Source organism: Abramis brama, assembly GCF_963993115.1.
Source record: "Abramis brama genome assembly, chromosome: 21".
Taxonomy (NCBI): Eukaryota; Metazoa; Chordata; class Actinopteri; order Cypriniformes; family Leuciscidae; genus Abramis; species Abramis brama.
The window spans coordinates 1-17494 of record NC_139983.1 but is presented as its reverse complement, the minus strand read 5'-3'; positions in this window follow the sequence as shown (position 1 = coordinate 17494).

The window sequence follows — 17494 nt, the reverse complement described above, 5'->3', positions numbered from 1 at the left end:
GCCGATCGATGATGAAATGGCTGAATATCTCGGCTCTCTGATAACCCAGACCCAGACAGCGTGCTTCAATGGTGGAAGTTCAACAAAGAGCGCTTCCCAGCGCTATCAAAGCTGGCACGTTTCATCTTTAGTATCCCCGCATCCAGTGCACCTTCAGAGCGGGCCTTTAGTGTCTGTGGGCGCATCTTGGAAGAGAGACGCACGGGATTGGGACCGCAGTCGATCAGCAACATTCTCTTCCTCCACAGCAATATTGCAAAGTGATTCATTTGTTAAATTCATTCGTTAACGTTGTTTATTTTATGTTATTTATTAGTGTTGTTTTTTGAGCACAGCCCCTCGTTGCCATTTGTTAATTAGGTCAAGAGGCGTGATGATGCCAGTGTTATTGAGCAGGCTGCCTAAGTTTGAATGTTTTTATTCTTATTTGTATTTTTTCAAACAGAATACCTGCGACATCTGGCTTTGGCTAATAATTGTAAAACTGCTGTTTTTCATGTAGCCTAGTTTATCGTATTATATATTTTTTTTTTTGCAAAGCAGTCTATTTTTATGTGCAAAGTTTTTGATGAAAACGAAATTATATTTGAATATATTGTGTGTTTTGTCTTTTTTTTTTTTACATGCAGGCCAGGGAAACGAAACAAACAACCCCATGAATCTCTTTAATAATAGCAATACAAATACGTGTTTTTTTTCCTGCGGGACGGGAGAAGACACAAAATCAATGCATCTCTATTATTGTGCGGGAATAAATTCTCAGAGTTTTGCGGGTGCGGGCGGGAGTGGACATACATATTGCGGGAGCGGGCGGGAGTGTAACACATACGTTGCGGGAGCGGGCGGTAATGGTCAGAAATTCGGCGGGCGCGGGCGGGAGCGGGATGAAGAAAACAGTCCCGTGCAGGGCTCTAGTGCAGGGCGTGTTTGAACCCAAAATTGTCAGATGTAGGCTAGACGAAATTGCGTGGCAGATATAGTGTTGTAGCCGCGTCTGTGCGATTGGTAAAATGTTATAAGGCTACTCAGTTTTGTGGTAACGTTATCCATGTTCTTCATGTATCAGCCTTTTTACAGCTTCGGCTGAAGTTGTCCTTGTGTTAATTGTTGTGTAATAACTTCTGTATGACCTGGCAATAAACATTTTTGTAATTGTGTCTATAATGTGATTGGCCAAACTTATTTTATTTCGGGTGCGGGTCGGGTGGTCGGTTCTATTTTAAGCAGGTCGGGTCGGGTCGTGTGCGGATTTTAATTAGTGCTGCTGTCGGAAAACGGGTCGGATGCGGTTTGAAGCACTGCGGGTACAGGCGGGTGCGGATTTACAAAATCGGACCCGTGCAGGACTCTGATGTACGGTTGAACGCCTAATCTCTCCATTGTCACGCTGGACATCAGGGACCTGTTTGCTGTCACTCTGAGCTACTGTAATGAGCCCGCAGTGAAACAGCCAATCAGAGCAGAACTCCTCATTACTATTCATGACCCTTCCAAATAAGGTAAAAACAGACCATTTCATTCTAGGGCCAATTTCTAGGGTTGAAAATGGACCTGTAAAACCATATCTGGACATTTTAAATGCCCTTAAATAAGCCATACCCTCTATGTAGATATCAGAGACAAAATTAAAATATTATTTCAACACATTCTAGGGCACCTTTAATGAGTGACGATGAGGACAGAACTAAACATTCAAACGGTTACACTTTAGATCTTTGATATTAAACAAATTTTATTTTAGATTTAGATTTTGGCTTCCAATGATTATAAAAAAGAAGATATTTGAGGTATAACCATTAAAATCTAAAGCCGCATTCTCTCCAGCACAACTTCCTTAACTTCACGGCGGTGCGCTGTCATTTCTCCCTAAATCCCAAACGTAATGGCAGAATCTGCACGATCGTTGATTGTTGTAAAATGTAGTCTTTACTGTTGCTAAACTGCGGGATGTGTTTGATAATAAAAGGCTATTAAAAGTACGCAGAATTGACGCAATAGACGCTGTTCCAAATGTGGCGCGCGCTCCAAAACACACCGCAACGAGACAAGCAACGTATATTTTGAGCTTCGTGTGGGCATCTAAACGATCAAATATACACACAAATATGTCAAAATGGCCGTCTTGGAGATTCACTTAAACAGTTTATTCACTTAAATGCAGTTTATGTCTTAAATGGACGTAAATAGTTAGGGGAATGAAAAATCCAAGATCTGGGACCCTAAGGTCCCAGAAATGGCTGTGCACTGGCCCACTTTCTGCTGACCACTAAAGGTTACCCAAGGCAAAGAAAGGGAACGATGCCGTGCTCCAACGTCCCACTACAATGTCCACTTGACAAATACGTAAATCTGTGTATAATATTAGTGGCAAATATAACAATAATAATAATAATAATAATAATAATTATTATAATAATAATTATTAAAATGCTAACACCTATAACCCGTCTCATAATATCTGTTTTATATGTCCGCCCACACACGTGTGTATATTTATATTTTATTGTCCATATGGTTGTGTTGTGCCATAATGAGTGTAAAAAATGATGAGATGACCCCTATTTTGTTTGTTTGTTTTTAATATTTTTCCAGGGGTCGACCAGAGAGGGCCAACAACAGTCGGGGTAGGCGACGGAGGGCCGTCCAGACCGCATCAACAGGTAAGTGGGGGTAGAATTTAGTGTAGAAAATGGAGTAATTGATATTTTTGTTTGCTTGTTTTTAAACCTTCTTGCAGGGGTCGACCAGAGAGGGCTAACAACAGTCGGGGTAGGCGACAGAGGGCCGTCCAGACCGCATCAACAGGTAAGTGGGGGTAGATTTTAGTGTAGATAATGGAGTAATTGATATTTTTGTTTGCTTGTTTTTAAACCTTCTTGCAGGGGTCGACCAGAGAGGGCTAACAACAGTCGGGGTAGGCGACAGAGGGCCGTCCAGACCGCATCAACAGGTAAGTGGGGGTAGAATTTAGTGTAGAAAATGGAGTAATTGATATTTTTGTTTGCTTGTTTTTAAACCTTCTTGCCGGGGTCGACCAGAGAGGGCTAACAACAGTTGGGGTAGGCGACAGAGGGCCGTCCAGACCGCATCAACAGGTAAGTGGGGGTAGATTTTAGTGTAGATAATGGAGTAATTGATATTTTTGTTTGCTTGTTTTTAAACCTTCTTGCAGGGGTCGACCAGAGAGGGCTAACAACAGTCGGGGTAGGCGACAGAGGGCCGTCCAGACCGCATCAACAGGTAGTGGGGGTAGATTTTAGTGTAGATAATGGAGTAATTGATATTTTTGTTTGTATGTTTTTAACCTTCTGGCCGGGGTCGACCAGAGAGGGCTGAAAACGGTCGGGGTAGGCGACCGAGGGCCGTCCAAACCCGATTAACAGGTGAGCGGGGTAGGTTTTAGTGTGGTTAGGGTTAGGTGAAGAAAAATTCCAAGATCTAGGACCCTGAGGCCCCAGAAATGGCTGTGCACTGGCCCACTTTCTACTGACCACTAAAGGAAAACCCAGGCCCAAAAGGGAAAGCAGTGCTGACAATAGAGAGACATATATAATTATAAAATAATAAAATATAGGGCTACAATCGCCAGGGTTCCAATCACACGGGTTATATTGCCGTGGTTTATACCAACAAGGGTTTAATTTAATAAAAAAACTAATGGTAGGTTTTAGTTAGATGTGGTGAGGGGCATATAACTCACGTCTATATGGACATGAGGAGACGCTCGACGTCACAGTGGACGGAGAAAAAATTATGTGGCTCTGCAACATCACCCACAACAATGATGGCGGCCATTTTGACCAACTCGACGCCTGTATGGGCGAAGAGAAAATTTTCCAAAGCTCTGCTACATCACCCACCTTCAAAATGATGGCAGCTGTACTCATTTTTACGGTTTTGTGTCATTCAGGCATACTCTCGCGACGCGTTTCGAACTTTCCCAAGGTTCTCATCAGGCGAATTGAAATGACAACTGTCTCTGTTCCCTCTGCAACTACAGAGTGCTTGAGGGCGTGGTCCCTCCAGACTTTATAGTGGTAGAGGGCGGGGTGCCCCTCCCACTACTAAATACCTTTCAGCACTATATGGTGCTTCATAAATAGTTTTTTTGCTATCAATAAATTTGTTTTTAATTTTAATATTTAATAATTATACACATACACTCACAGACATCACACACAAACCAATCCAGACGAAGGGCAATCCAAAAGCTCAGAGGCGGTGGCACGGGCGTGGTTAGGTGAAGAAAAATTCCAAGATCTAGGACCCTGAGGCCCCAGAAATGGCTGTGCACTGGCCCACTTTCTACTGACCACTAAAGGAAAACCCAGGCCCAAAAGGGAAAGCAGTGCTGACAATAGAGAGACATATATAATTATAAAATAATAAAATATAGGGCTACAATCGCCAGGGTTCCAATCACACGGGTTATATTGCCGTGGTTTATACCAACAAGGGTTTAATTTAATAAAAAAACTAATGGTAGGTTTTAGTTAGATGTGGTGAGGGGCATATAACTCACGTCTATATGGACATGAGGAGACGCTCGACGTCACAGTGGACGGAGAAAAAATTATGTGGCTCTGCAACATCACCCACAACAATGATGGCGGCCATTTTGACCAACTCGACGCCTGTATGGGCGAAGAGAAAATTTTCCAAAGCTCTGCTACATCACCCACCTTCAAAATGATGGCAGCTGTACTCATTTTTACGGTTAGGTTAGGGTTAGGGTTAGGGTAGGGTTAGGGTGGGTTAGGGTTAGGGGAATGAGAAATCCAAGATCTGGGACCCTAAGGTCCCAGAAATGGCTGTGCACTGGCCCACTTTCTGCTGACCACTAAAGGTTACCCAAGGCAAAGAAAGGGAACGATGCCGTGCTCCAACGTCCCACTACAATGTCCACTTGACAAATACGTAAATCTGTGTATGATATTAGTGGCAAATATAATAATAATAATAATAAATTATTATTATAATAATAATTATTAAAATGCTAACACCTATAACCCGTCTCATAATATCTGTTTTATATGTCTGCCCACACACGTGTGTATATTTATATTTTATTGTCCATATGGTTGTGTTGTGCCATAATGAGTGTAAAAAATGATGAGATGACCCCTATTTTGTTTGTTTGTTTTTAATATTTTTCCAGGGGTCGACCAGAGAGGGTCAACAACAGTCGGGGTAGGCGACGGAGGGCCGTCCAGACCGCATCAACAGGTAAGTGGGGGTAGATTTTAGTATAGAAAATGGAGTAATTGATATTTTTGTTTGTTTGTTTTTAAACCTTCTTGCAGGGGTCGACCAGAGAGGGCTAACAACAGTCGGGGTAGGCGACGGAGGGCCGTCCAGACCGCATCAACAGGTAAGTGGGGGTAGAATTTAGTGTAGAAAATGGAGTAATTGATATTTTTGTTTGTTTGTTTTTAAACCTTCTTGCAGGGGTCGACCAGAGAGGGCTAACAACAGTCGGGGTAGGCGACGGAGGGCCGTCCAGACCGCATCAACAGGTAAGTGGGGGTAGATTTTAGTGTAGATAATGGAGTAATTGATATTTTTGTTTGTTTGTTTTTAAACCTTCTTGCAGGGGTCGACCAGAGAGGGCTAACAACAGTCGGGGTAGGCGACAGAGGGCCGTCCAGACCGCATCAACAGGTAAGTGGGGGTAGATTTTTAGTGTAGATAATGGAGTAATTGATATTTTTGTTTGTTTGTTAGGGGAATGAAAAATCCAAGATCTAGGGCCCGAAGGCCCCAGAAATGGCTGTGCACTGGCCCACTTTCTACTGACCACTAAAGGACACCACAGGCCCAGAAAGGAGAATGGTCACACCCTAGAGAGATACATATATAATTATTAAATAAAAAAATAGAGGGCTAAAATCGCCAGGGTTCAAATCAAACGGGCTATATTGCCGTGGTTTATACCAACAAGGGTTTAATTTAATAAAAAAACTCATGGTAGGTTTTAGTTAGATGTGGTGAGGGGCATATAACTCACGTCTGTATGGACATGAGGAGACGCTCGACGTCACAGTGGACGGAGAAAAAATTATGTGGCTCTGCAACATCACCCACAACAATGATGGCGGCCATTTTAACCAACTCGACGCCTGTATGGGCGAAGAGAAAATTTTCCAAAGCTCTGCTACATCACCCACCTTCAAAATGATGGCAGCTGTACTCATTTTTACGGTTTTGTGTCATTCAGGCACTCTCGCGACGCGTTTCGAACTTTCCCAAGGTTCTCATCAGGCGAATTGAAATGACAACTGTCTCTGTTCCCTCTGCAACTACAGAGTGCTTGAGGGCGTGGTCCCTCTGGACTTTATAGTGGTAGAGGGCGGGGTGCCCCTCCCACTACTAAATACCTTTCAGCACTGTATGGTGCTTCATAAATAGTTTTTTCACTATCAATAAATTTGTTTTTAATTTTAATATTCAATAATCATACACATACACTCACAGACATCACACACAATCCAATCCAGACGAGGGGCAATCCAAAAGCTCAGAGGCGGTGGCACGGGCTTGGTTAGGGGAATGAAAAATCCAAGATCTAGGGCCCGAAGGCCCCAGAAATGGCTGTGCACTGGCCCACTTTCTACTGACCACTAAAGGACACCACAGGCCCAGAAAGGAGAATGGTCACACCCTAGAGAGATACATATATAATTATTAAATAAAAAAATAGAGGGCTAAAATCGCCAGGGTTCAAATCAAACGGGCTATATTGCCGTGGTTTATACCAACAAGGGTTTAATTTAATAAAAAAACTCATGGTAGGTTTTAGTTAGATGTGGTGAGGGGCATATAACTCACGTCTGTATGGACATGAGGAGACGCTCGACGTCACAGTGGACGGAGAAAAAATTATGTGGCTCTGCAACATCACCCACAACAATGATGGCGGCCATTTTAACCAACTCGACGCCTGTATGGGCGAAGAGAAAATTTTCCAAAGCTCTGCTACATCACCCACCTTCAAAATGATGGCAGCTGTACTCATTTTTACGGTTTTGTGTCATTCAGGCACTCTCGCGACGCGTTTCGAACTTTCCCAAGGTTCTCATCAGGCGAATTGAAATGACAACTGTCTCTGTTCCCTCTGCAACTACAGAGTGCTTGAGGGCGTGGTCCCTCTGGACTTTATAGTGGTAGAGGGCGGGGTGCCCCTCCCACTACTAAATACCTTTCAGCACTGTATGGTGCTTCATAAATAGTTTTTTCACTATCAATAAATTTGTTTTTAATTTTAATATTCAATAATCATACACATACACTCACAGACATCACACACAATCCAATCCAGACGAGGGGCAATCCAAAAGCTCAGAGGCGGTGGCACGGGCTTGGTTAGGGGAATGAAAAATCCAAGATCTAGGGCCCGAAGGCCCCAGAAATGGCTGTGCACTGGCCCACTTTCTACTGACCACTAAAGGACACCACAGGCCCAGAAAGGAGAATGGTCACACCCTAGAGAGATACATATATAATTATTAAATAAAAAAATAGAGGGCTAAAATCGCCAGGGTTCAAATCAAACGGGCTATATTGCCGTGGTTTATACCAACAAGGGTTTAATTTAATAAAAAAACTCATGGTAGGTTTTAGTTAGATGTGGTGAGGGGCATATAACTCACGTCTGTATGGACATGAGGAGACGCTCGACGTCACAGTGGACGGAGAAAAAATTATGTGGCTCTGCAACATCACCCACAACAATGATGGCGGCCATTTTAACCAACTCGACGCCTGTATGGGCGAAGAGAAAATTTTCCAAAGCTCTGCTACATCACCCACCTTCAAAATGATGGCAGCTGTACTCATTTTTACGGTTTTGTGTCATTCAGGCACTCTCGCGACGCGTTTCGAACTTTCCCAAGGTTCTCATCAGGCGAATTGAAATGACAACTGTCTCTGTTCCCTCTGCAACTACAGAGTGCTTGAGGGCGTGGTCCCTCTGGACTTTATAGTGGTAGAGGGCGGGGTGCCCCTCCCACTACTAAATACCTTTCAGCACTGTATGGTGCTTCATAAATAGTTTTTTCACTATCAATAAATTTGTTTTTAATTTTAATATTCAATAATCATACACATACACTCACAGACATCACACACAATCCAATCCAGACGAGGGGCAATCCAAAAGCTCAGAGGCGGTGGCACGGGCTTGGTTAGGGGAATGAAAAATCCAAGATCTAGGGCCCGAAGGCCCCAGAAATGGCTGTGCACTGGCCCACTTTCTACTGACCACTAAAGGACACCACAGGCCCAGAAAGGAGAATGGTCACACCCTAGAGAGATACATATATAATTATTAAATAAAAAAATAGAGGGCTAAAATCGCCAGGGTTCAAATCAAACGGGCTATATTGCCGTGGTTTATACCAACAAGGGTTTAATTTAATAAAAAAACTCATGGTAGGTTTTAGTTAGATGTGGTGAGGGGCATATAACTCACGTCTGTATGGACATGAGGAGACGCTCGACGTCACAGTGGACGGAGAAAAAATTATGTGGCTCTGCAACATCACCCACAACAATGATGGCGGCCATTTTAACCAACTCGACGCCTGTATGGGCGAAGAGAAAATTTTCCAAAGCTCTGCTACATCACCCACCTTCAAAATGATGGCAGCTGTACTCATTTTTACGGTTTTGTGTCATTCAGGCACTCTCGCGACGCGTTTCGAACTTTCCCAAGGTTCTCATCAGGCGAATTGAAATGACAACTGTCTCTGTTCCCTCTGCAACTACAGAGTGCTTGAGGGCGTGGTCCCTCTGGACTTTATAGTGGTAGAGGGCGGGGTGCCCCTCCCACTACTAAATACCTTTCAGCACTGTATGGTGCTTCATAAATAGTTTTTTCACTATCAATAAATTTGTTTTTAATTTTAATATTCAATAATCATACACATACACTCACAGACATCACACACAATCCAATCCAGACGAGGGGCAATCCAAAAGCTCAGAGGCGGTGGCACGGGCTTGGTTAGGGGAATGAAAAATCCAAGATCTAGGGCCCGAAGGCCCCAGAAATGGCTGTGCACTGGCCCACTTTCTACTGACCACTAAAGGACACCACAGGCCCAGAAAGGAGAATGGTCACACCCTAGAGAGATACATATATAATTATTAAATAAAAAAATAGAGGGCTAAAATCGCCAGGGTTCAAATCAAACGGGCTATATTGCCGTGGTTTATACCAACAAGGGTTTAATTTAATAAAAAAACTCATGGTAGGTTTTAGTTAGATGTGGTGAGGGGCATATAACTCACGTCTGTATGGACATGAGGAGACGCTCGACGTCACAGTGGACGGAGAAAAAATTATGTGGCTCTGCAACATCACCCACAACAATGATGGCGGCCATTTTAACCAACTCGACGCCTGTATGGGCGAAGAGAAAATTTTCCAAAGCTCTGCTACATCACCCACCTTCAAAATGATGGCAGCTGTACTCATTTTTACGGTTTTGTGTCATTCAGGCACTCTCGCGACGCGTTTCGAACTTTCCCAAGGTTCTCATCAGGCGAATTGAAATGACAACTGTCTCTGTTCCCTCTGCAACTACAGAGTGCTTGAGGGCGTGGTCCCTCTGGACTTTATAGTGGTAGAGGGCGGGGTGCCCCTCCCACTACTAAATACCTTTCAGCACTGTATGGTGCTTCATAAATAGTTTTTTCACTATCAATAAATTTGTTTTTAATTTTAATATTCAATAATCATACACATACACTCACAGACATCACACACAATCCAATCCAGACGAGGGGCAATCCAAAAGCTCAGAGGCGGTGGCACGGGCTTGGTTAGGGGAATGAAAAATCCAAGATCTAGGGCCCGAAGGCCCCAGAAATGGCTGTGCACTGGCCCACTTTCTACTGACCACTAAAGGACACCACAGGCCCAGAAAGGAGAATGGTCACACCCTAGAGAGATACATATATAATTATTAAATAAAAAAATAGAGGGCTAAAATCGCCAGGGTTCAAATCAAACGGGCTATATTGCCGTGGTTTATACCAACAAGGGTTTAATTTAATAAAAAAACTCATGGTAGGTTTTAGTTAGATGTGGTGAGGGGCATATAACTCACGTCTGTATGGACATGAGGAGACGCTCGACGTCACAGTGGACGGAGAAAAAATTATGTGGCTCTGCAACATCACCCACAACAATGATGGCGGCCATTTTAACCAACTCGACGCCTGTATGGGCGAAGAGAAAATTTTCCAAAGCTCTGCTACATCACCCACCTTCAAAATGATGGCAGCTGTACTCATTTTTACGGTTTTGTGTCATTCAGGCACTCTCGCGACGCGTTTCGAACTTTCCCAAGGTTCTCATCAGGCGAATTGAAATGACAACTGTCTCTGTTCCCTCTGCAACTACAGAGTGCTTGAGGGCGTGGTCCCTCTGGACTTTATAGTGGTAGAGGGCGGGGTGCCCCTCCCACTACTAAATACCTTTCAGCACTGTATGGTGCTTCATAAATAGTTTTTTCACTATCAATAAATTTGTTTTTAATTTTAATATTCAATAATCATACACATACACTCACAGACATCACACACAATCCAATCCAGACGAGGGGCAATCCAAAAGCTCAGAGGCGGTGGCACGGGCTTGGTTAGGGGAATGAAAAATCCAAGATCTAGGGCCCGAAGGCCCCAGAAATGGCTGTGCACTGGCCCACTTTCTACTGACCACTAAAGGACACCACAGGCCCAGAAAGGAGAATGGTCACACCCTAGAGAGATACATATATAATTATTAAATAAAAAAATAGAGGGCTAAAATCGCCAGGGTTCAAATCAAACGGGCTATATTGCCGTGGTTTATACCAACAAGGGTTTAATTTAATAAAAAAACTCATGGTAGGTTTTAGTTAGATGTGGTGAGGGGCATATAACTCACGTCTGTATGGACATGAGGAGACGCTCGACGTCACAGTGGACGGAGAAAAAATTATGTGGCTCTGCAACATCACCCACAACAATGATGGCGGCCATTTTAACCAACTCGACGCCTGTATGGGCGAAGAGAAAATTTTCCAAAGCTCTGCTACATCACCCACCTTCAAAATGATGGCAGCTGTACTCATTTTTACGGTTTTGTGTCATTCAGGCACTCTCGCGACGCGTTTCGAACTTTCCCAAGGTTCTCATCAGGCGAATTGAAATGACAACTGTCTCTGTTCCCTCTGCAACTACAGAGTGCTTGAGGGCGTGGTCCCTCTGGACTTTATAGTGGTAGAGGGCGGGGTGCCCCTCCCACTACTAAATACCTTTCAGCACTGTATGGTGCTTCATAAATAGTTTTTTCACTATCAATAAATTTGTTTTTAATTTTAATATTCAATAATCATACACATACACTCACAGACATCACACACAATCCAATCCAGACGAGGGGCAATCCAAAAGCTCAGAGGCGGTGGCACGGGCTTGGTTAGGGGAATGAAAAATCCAAGATCTAGGGCCCGAAGGCCCCAGAAATGGCTGTGCACTGGCCCACTTTCTACTGACCACTAAAGGACACCACAGGCCCAGAAAGGAGAATGGTCACACCCTAGAGAGATACATATATAATTATTAAATAAAAAAATAGAGGGCTAAAATCGCCAGGGTTCAAATCAAACGGGCTATATTGCCGTGGTTTATACCAACAAGGGTTTAATTTAATAAAAAAACTCATGGTAGGTTTTAGTTAGATGTGGTGAGGGGCATATAACTCACGTCTGTATGGACATGAGGAGACGCTCGACGTCACAGTGGACGGAGAAAAAATTATGTGGCTCTGCAACATCACCCACAACAATGATGGCGGCCATTTTAACCAACTCGACGCCTGTATGGGCGAAGAGAAAATTTTCCAAAGCTCTGCTACATCACCCACCTTCAAAATGATGGCAGCTGTACTCATTTTTACGGTTTTGTGTCATTCAGGCACTCTCGCGACGCGTTTCGAACTTTCCCAAGGTTCTCATCAGGCGAATTGAAATGACAACTGTCTCTGTTCCCTCTGCAACTACAGAGTGCTTGAGGGCGTGGTCCCTCTGGACTTTATAGTGGTAGAGGGCGGGGTGCCCCTCCCACTACTAAATACCTTTCAGCACTGTATGGTGCTTCATAAATAGTTTTTTCACTATCAATAAATTTGTTTTTAATTTTAATATTCAATAATCATACACATACACTCACAGACATCACACACAATCCAATCCAGACGAGGGGCAATCCAAAAGCTCAGAGGCGGTGGCACGGGCTTGGTTAGGGGAATGAAAAATCCAAGATCTAGGGCCCGAAGGCCCCAGAAATGGCTGTGCACTGGCCCACTTTCTACTGACCACTAAAGGACACCACAGGCCCAGAAAGGAGAATGGTCACACCCTAGAGAGATACATATATAATTATTAAATAAAAAAATAGAGGGCTAAAATCGCCAGGGTTCAAATCAAACGGGCTATATTGCCGTGGTTTATACCAACAAGGGTTTAATTTAATAAAAAAACTCATGGTAGGTTTTAGTTAGATGTGGTGAGGGGCATATAACTCACGTCTGTATGGACATGAGGAGACGCTCGACGTCACAGTGGACGGAGAAAAAATTATGTGGCTCTGCAACATCACCCACAACAATGATGGCGGCCATTTTAACCAACTCGACGCCTGTATGGGCGAAGAGAAAATTTTCCAAAGCTCTGCTACATCACCCACCTTCAAAATGATGGCAGCTGTACTCATTTTTACGGTTTTGTGTCATTCAGGCACTCTCGCGACGCGTTTCGAACTTTCCCAAGGTTCTCATCAGGCGAATTGAAATGACAACTGTCTCTGTTCCCTCTGCAACTACAGAGTGCTTGAGGGCGTGGTCCCTCTGGACTTTATAGTGGTAGAGGGCGGGGTGCCCCTCCCACTACTAAATACCTTTCAGCACTGTATGGTGCTTCATAAATAGTTTTTTCACTATCAATAAATTTGTTTTTAATTTTAATATTCAATAATCATACACATACACTCACAGACATCACACACAATCCAATCCAGACGAGGGGCAATCCAAAAGCTCAGAGGCGGTGGCACGGGCTTGGTTAGGGGAATGAAAAATCCAAGATCTAGGGCCCGAAGGCCCCAGAAATGGCTGTGCACTGGCCCACTTTCTACTGACCACTAAAGGACACCACAGGCCCAGAAAGGAGAATGGTCACACCCTAGAGAGATACATATATAATTATTAAATAAAAAAATAGAGGGCTAAAATCGCCAGGGTTCAAATCAAACGGGCTATATTGCCGTGGTTTATACCAACAAGGGTTTAATTTAATAAAAAAACTCATGGTAGGTTTTAGTTAGATGTGGTGAGGGGCATATAACTCACGTCTGTATGGACATGAGGAGACGCTCGACGTCACAGTGGACGGAGAAAAAATTATGTGGCTCTGCAACATCACCCACAACAATGATGGCGGCCATTTTAACCAACTCGACGCCTGTATGGGCGAAGAGAAAATTTTCCAAAGCTCTGCTACATCACCCACCTTCAAAATGATGGCAGCTGTACTCATTTTTACGGTTTTGTGTCATTCAGGCACTCTCGCGACGCGTTTCGAACTTTCCCAAGGTTCTCATCAGGCGAATTGAAATGACAACTGTCTCTGTTCCCTCTGCAACTACAGAGTGCTTGAGGGCGTGGTCCCTCTGGACTTTATAGTGGTAGAGGGCGGGGTGCCCCTCCCACTACTAAATACCTTTCAGCACTGTATGGTGCTTCATAAATAGTTTTTTCACTATCAATAAATTTGTTTTTAATTTTAATATTCAATAATCATACACATACACTCACAGACATCACACACAATCCAATCCAGACGAGGGGCAATCCAAAAGCTCAGAGGCGGTGGCACGGGCTTGGTTAGGGGAATGAAAAATCCAAGATCTAGGGCCCGAAGGCCCCAGAAATGGCTGTGCACTGGCCCACTTTCTACTGACCACTAAAGGACACCACAGGCCCAGAAAGGAGAATGGTCACACCCTAGAGAGATACATATATAATTATTAAATAAAAAAATAGAGGGCTAAAATCGCCAGGGTTCAAATCAAACGGGCTATATTGCCGTGGTTTATACCAACAAGGGTTTAATTTAATAAAAAAACTCATGGTAGGTTTTAGTTAGATGTGGTGAGGGGCATATAACTCACGTCTGTATGGACATGAGGAGACGCTCGACGTCACAGTGGACGGAGAAAAAATTATGTGGCTCTGCAACATCACCCACAACAATGATGGCGGCCATTTTAACCAACTCGACGCCTGTATGGGCGAAGAGAAAATTTTCCAAAGCTCTGCTACATCACCCACCTTCAAAATGATGGCAGCTGTACTCATTTTTACGGTTTTGTGTCATTCAGGCACTCTCGCGACGCGTTTCGAACTTTCCCAAGGTTCTCATCAGGCGAATTGAAATGACAACTGTCTCTGTTCCCTCTGCAACTACAGAGTGCTTGAGGGCGTGGTCCCTCTGGACTTTATAGTGGTAGAGGGCGGGGTGCCCCTCCCACTACTAAATACCTTTCAGCACTGTATGGTGCTTCATAAATAGTTTTTTCACTATCAATAAATTTGTTTTTAATTTTAATATTCAATAATCATACACATACACTCACAGACATCACACACAATCCAATCCAGACGAGGGGCAATCCAAAAGCTCAGAGGCGGTGGCACGGGCTTGGTTAGGGGAATGAAAAATCCAAGATCTAGGGCCCGAAGGCCCCAGAAATGGCTGTGCACTGGCCCACTTTCTACTGACCACTAAAGGACACCACAGGCCCAGAAAGGAGAATGGTCACACCCTAGAGAGATACATATATAATTATTAAATAAAAAAATAGAGGGCTAAAATCGCCAGGGTTCAAATCAAACGGGCTATATTGCCGTGGTTTATACCAACAAGGGTTTAATTTAATAAAAAAACTCATGGTAGGTTTTAGTTAGATGTGGTGAGGGGCATATAACTCACGTCTGTATGGACATGAGGAGACGCTCGACGTCACAGTGGACGGAGAAAAAATTATGTGGCTCTGCAACATCACCCACAACAATGATGGCGGCCATTTTAACCAACTCGACGCCTGTATGGGCGAAGAGAAAATTTTCCAAAGCTCTGCTACATCACCCACCTTCAAAATGATGGCAGCTGTACTCATTTTTACGGTTTTGTGTCATTCAGGCACTCTCGCGACGCGTTTCGAACTTTCCCAAGGTTCTCATCAGGCGAATTGAAATGACAACTGTCTCTGTTCCCTCTGCAACTACAGAGTGCTTGAGGGCGTGGTCCCTCTGGACTTTATAGTGGTAGAGGGCGGGGTGCCCCTCCCACTACTAAATACCTTTCAGCACTGTATGGTGCTTCATAAATAGTTTTTTCACTATCAATAAATTTGTTTTTAATTTTAATATTCAATAATCATACACATACACTCACAGACATCACACACAATCCAATCCAGACGAGGGGCAATCCAAAAGCTCAGAGGCGGTGGCACGGGCTTGGTTAGGGGAATGAAAAATCCAAGATCTAGGGCCCGAAGGCCCCAGAAATGGCTGTGCACTGGCCCACTTTCTACTGACCACTAAAGGACACCACAGGCCCAGAAAGGAGAATGGTCACACCCTAGAGAGATACATATATAATTATTAAATAAAAAAATAGAGGGCTAAAATCGCCAGGGTTCAAATCAAACGGGCTATATTGCCGTGGTTTATACCAACAAGGGTTTAATTTAATAAAAAAACTCATGGTAGGTTTTAGTTAGATGTGGTGAGGGGCATATAACTCACGTCTGTATGGACATGAGGAGACGCTCGACGTCACAGTGGACGGAGAAAAAATTATGTGGCTCTGCAACATCACCCACAACAATGATGGCGGCCATTTTAACCAACTCGACGCCTGTATGGGCGAAGAGAAAATTTTCCAAAGCTCTGCTACATCACCCACCTTCAAAATGATGGCAGCTGTACTCATTTTTACGGTTTTGTGTCATTCAGGCACTCTCGCGACGCGTTTCGAACTTTCCCAAGGTTCTCATCAGGCGAATTGAAATGACAACTGTCTCTGTTCCCTCTGCAACTACAGAGTGCTTGAGGGCGTGGTCCCTCTGGACTTTATAGTGGTAGAGGGCGGGGTGCCCCTCCCACTACTAAATACCTTTCAGCACTGTATGGTGCTTCATAAATAGTTTTTTCACTATCAATAAATTTGTTTTTAATTTTAATATTCAATAATCATACACATACACTCACAGACATCACACACAATCCAATCCAGACGAGGGGCAATCCAAAAGCTCAGAGGCGGTGGCACGGGCTTGGTTAGGGGAATGAAAAATCCAAGATCTAGGGCCCGAAGGCCCCAGAAATGGCTGTGCACTGGCCCACTTTCTACTGACCACTAAAGGACACCACAGGCCCAGAAAGGAGAATGGTCACACCCTAGAGAGATACATATATAATTATTAAATAAAAAAATAGAGGGCTAAAATCGCCAGGGTTCAAATCAAACGGGCTATATTGCCGTGGTTTATACCAACAAGGGTTTAATTTAATAAAAAAACTCATGGTAGGTTTTAGTTAGATGTGGTGAGGGGCATATAACTCACGTCTGTATGGACATGAGGAGACGCTCGACGTCACAGTGGACGGAGAAAAAATTATGTGGCTCTGCAACATCACCCACAACAATGATGGCGGCCATTTTAACCAACTCGACGCCTGTATGGGCGAAGAGAAAATTTTCCAAAGCTCTGCTACATCACCCACCTTCAAAATGATGGCAGCTGTACTCATTTTTACGGTTTTGTGTCATTCAGGCACTCTCGCGACGCGTTTCGAACTTTCCCAAGGTTCTCATCAGGCGAATTGAAATGACAACTGTCTCTGTTCCCTCTGCAACTACAGAGTGCTTGAGGGCGTGGTCCCTCTGGACTTTATAGTGGTAGAGGGCGGGGTGCCCCTCCCACTACTAAATACCTTTCAGCACTGTATGGTGCTTCATAAATAGTTTTTTCACTATCAATAAATTTGTTTTTAATTTTAATATTCAATAATCATACACATACACTCACAGACATCACACACAATCCAATCCAGACGAGGGGCAATCCAAAAGCTCAGAGGCGGTGGCACGGGCTTGGTTAGGGGAATGAAAAATCCAAGATCTAGGGCCCGAAGGCCCCAGAAATGGCTGTGCACTGGCCCACTTTCTACTGACCACTAAAGGACACCACAGGCCCAGAAAGGAGAATGGTCACACCCTAGAGAGATACATATATAATTATTAAATAAAAAAATAGAGGGCTAAAATCGCCAGGGTTCAAATCAAACGGGCTATATTGCCGTGGTTTATACCAACAAGGGTTTAATTTAATAAAAAAACTCATGGTAGGTTTTAGTTAGATGTGGTGAGGGGCATAT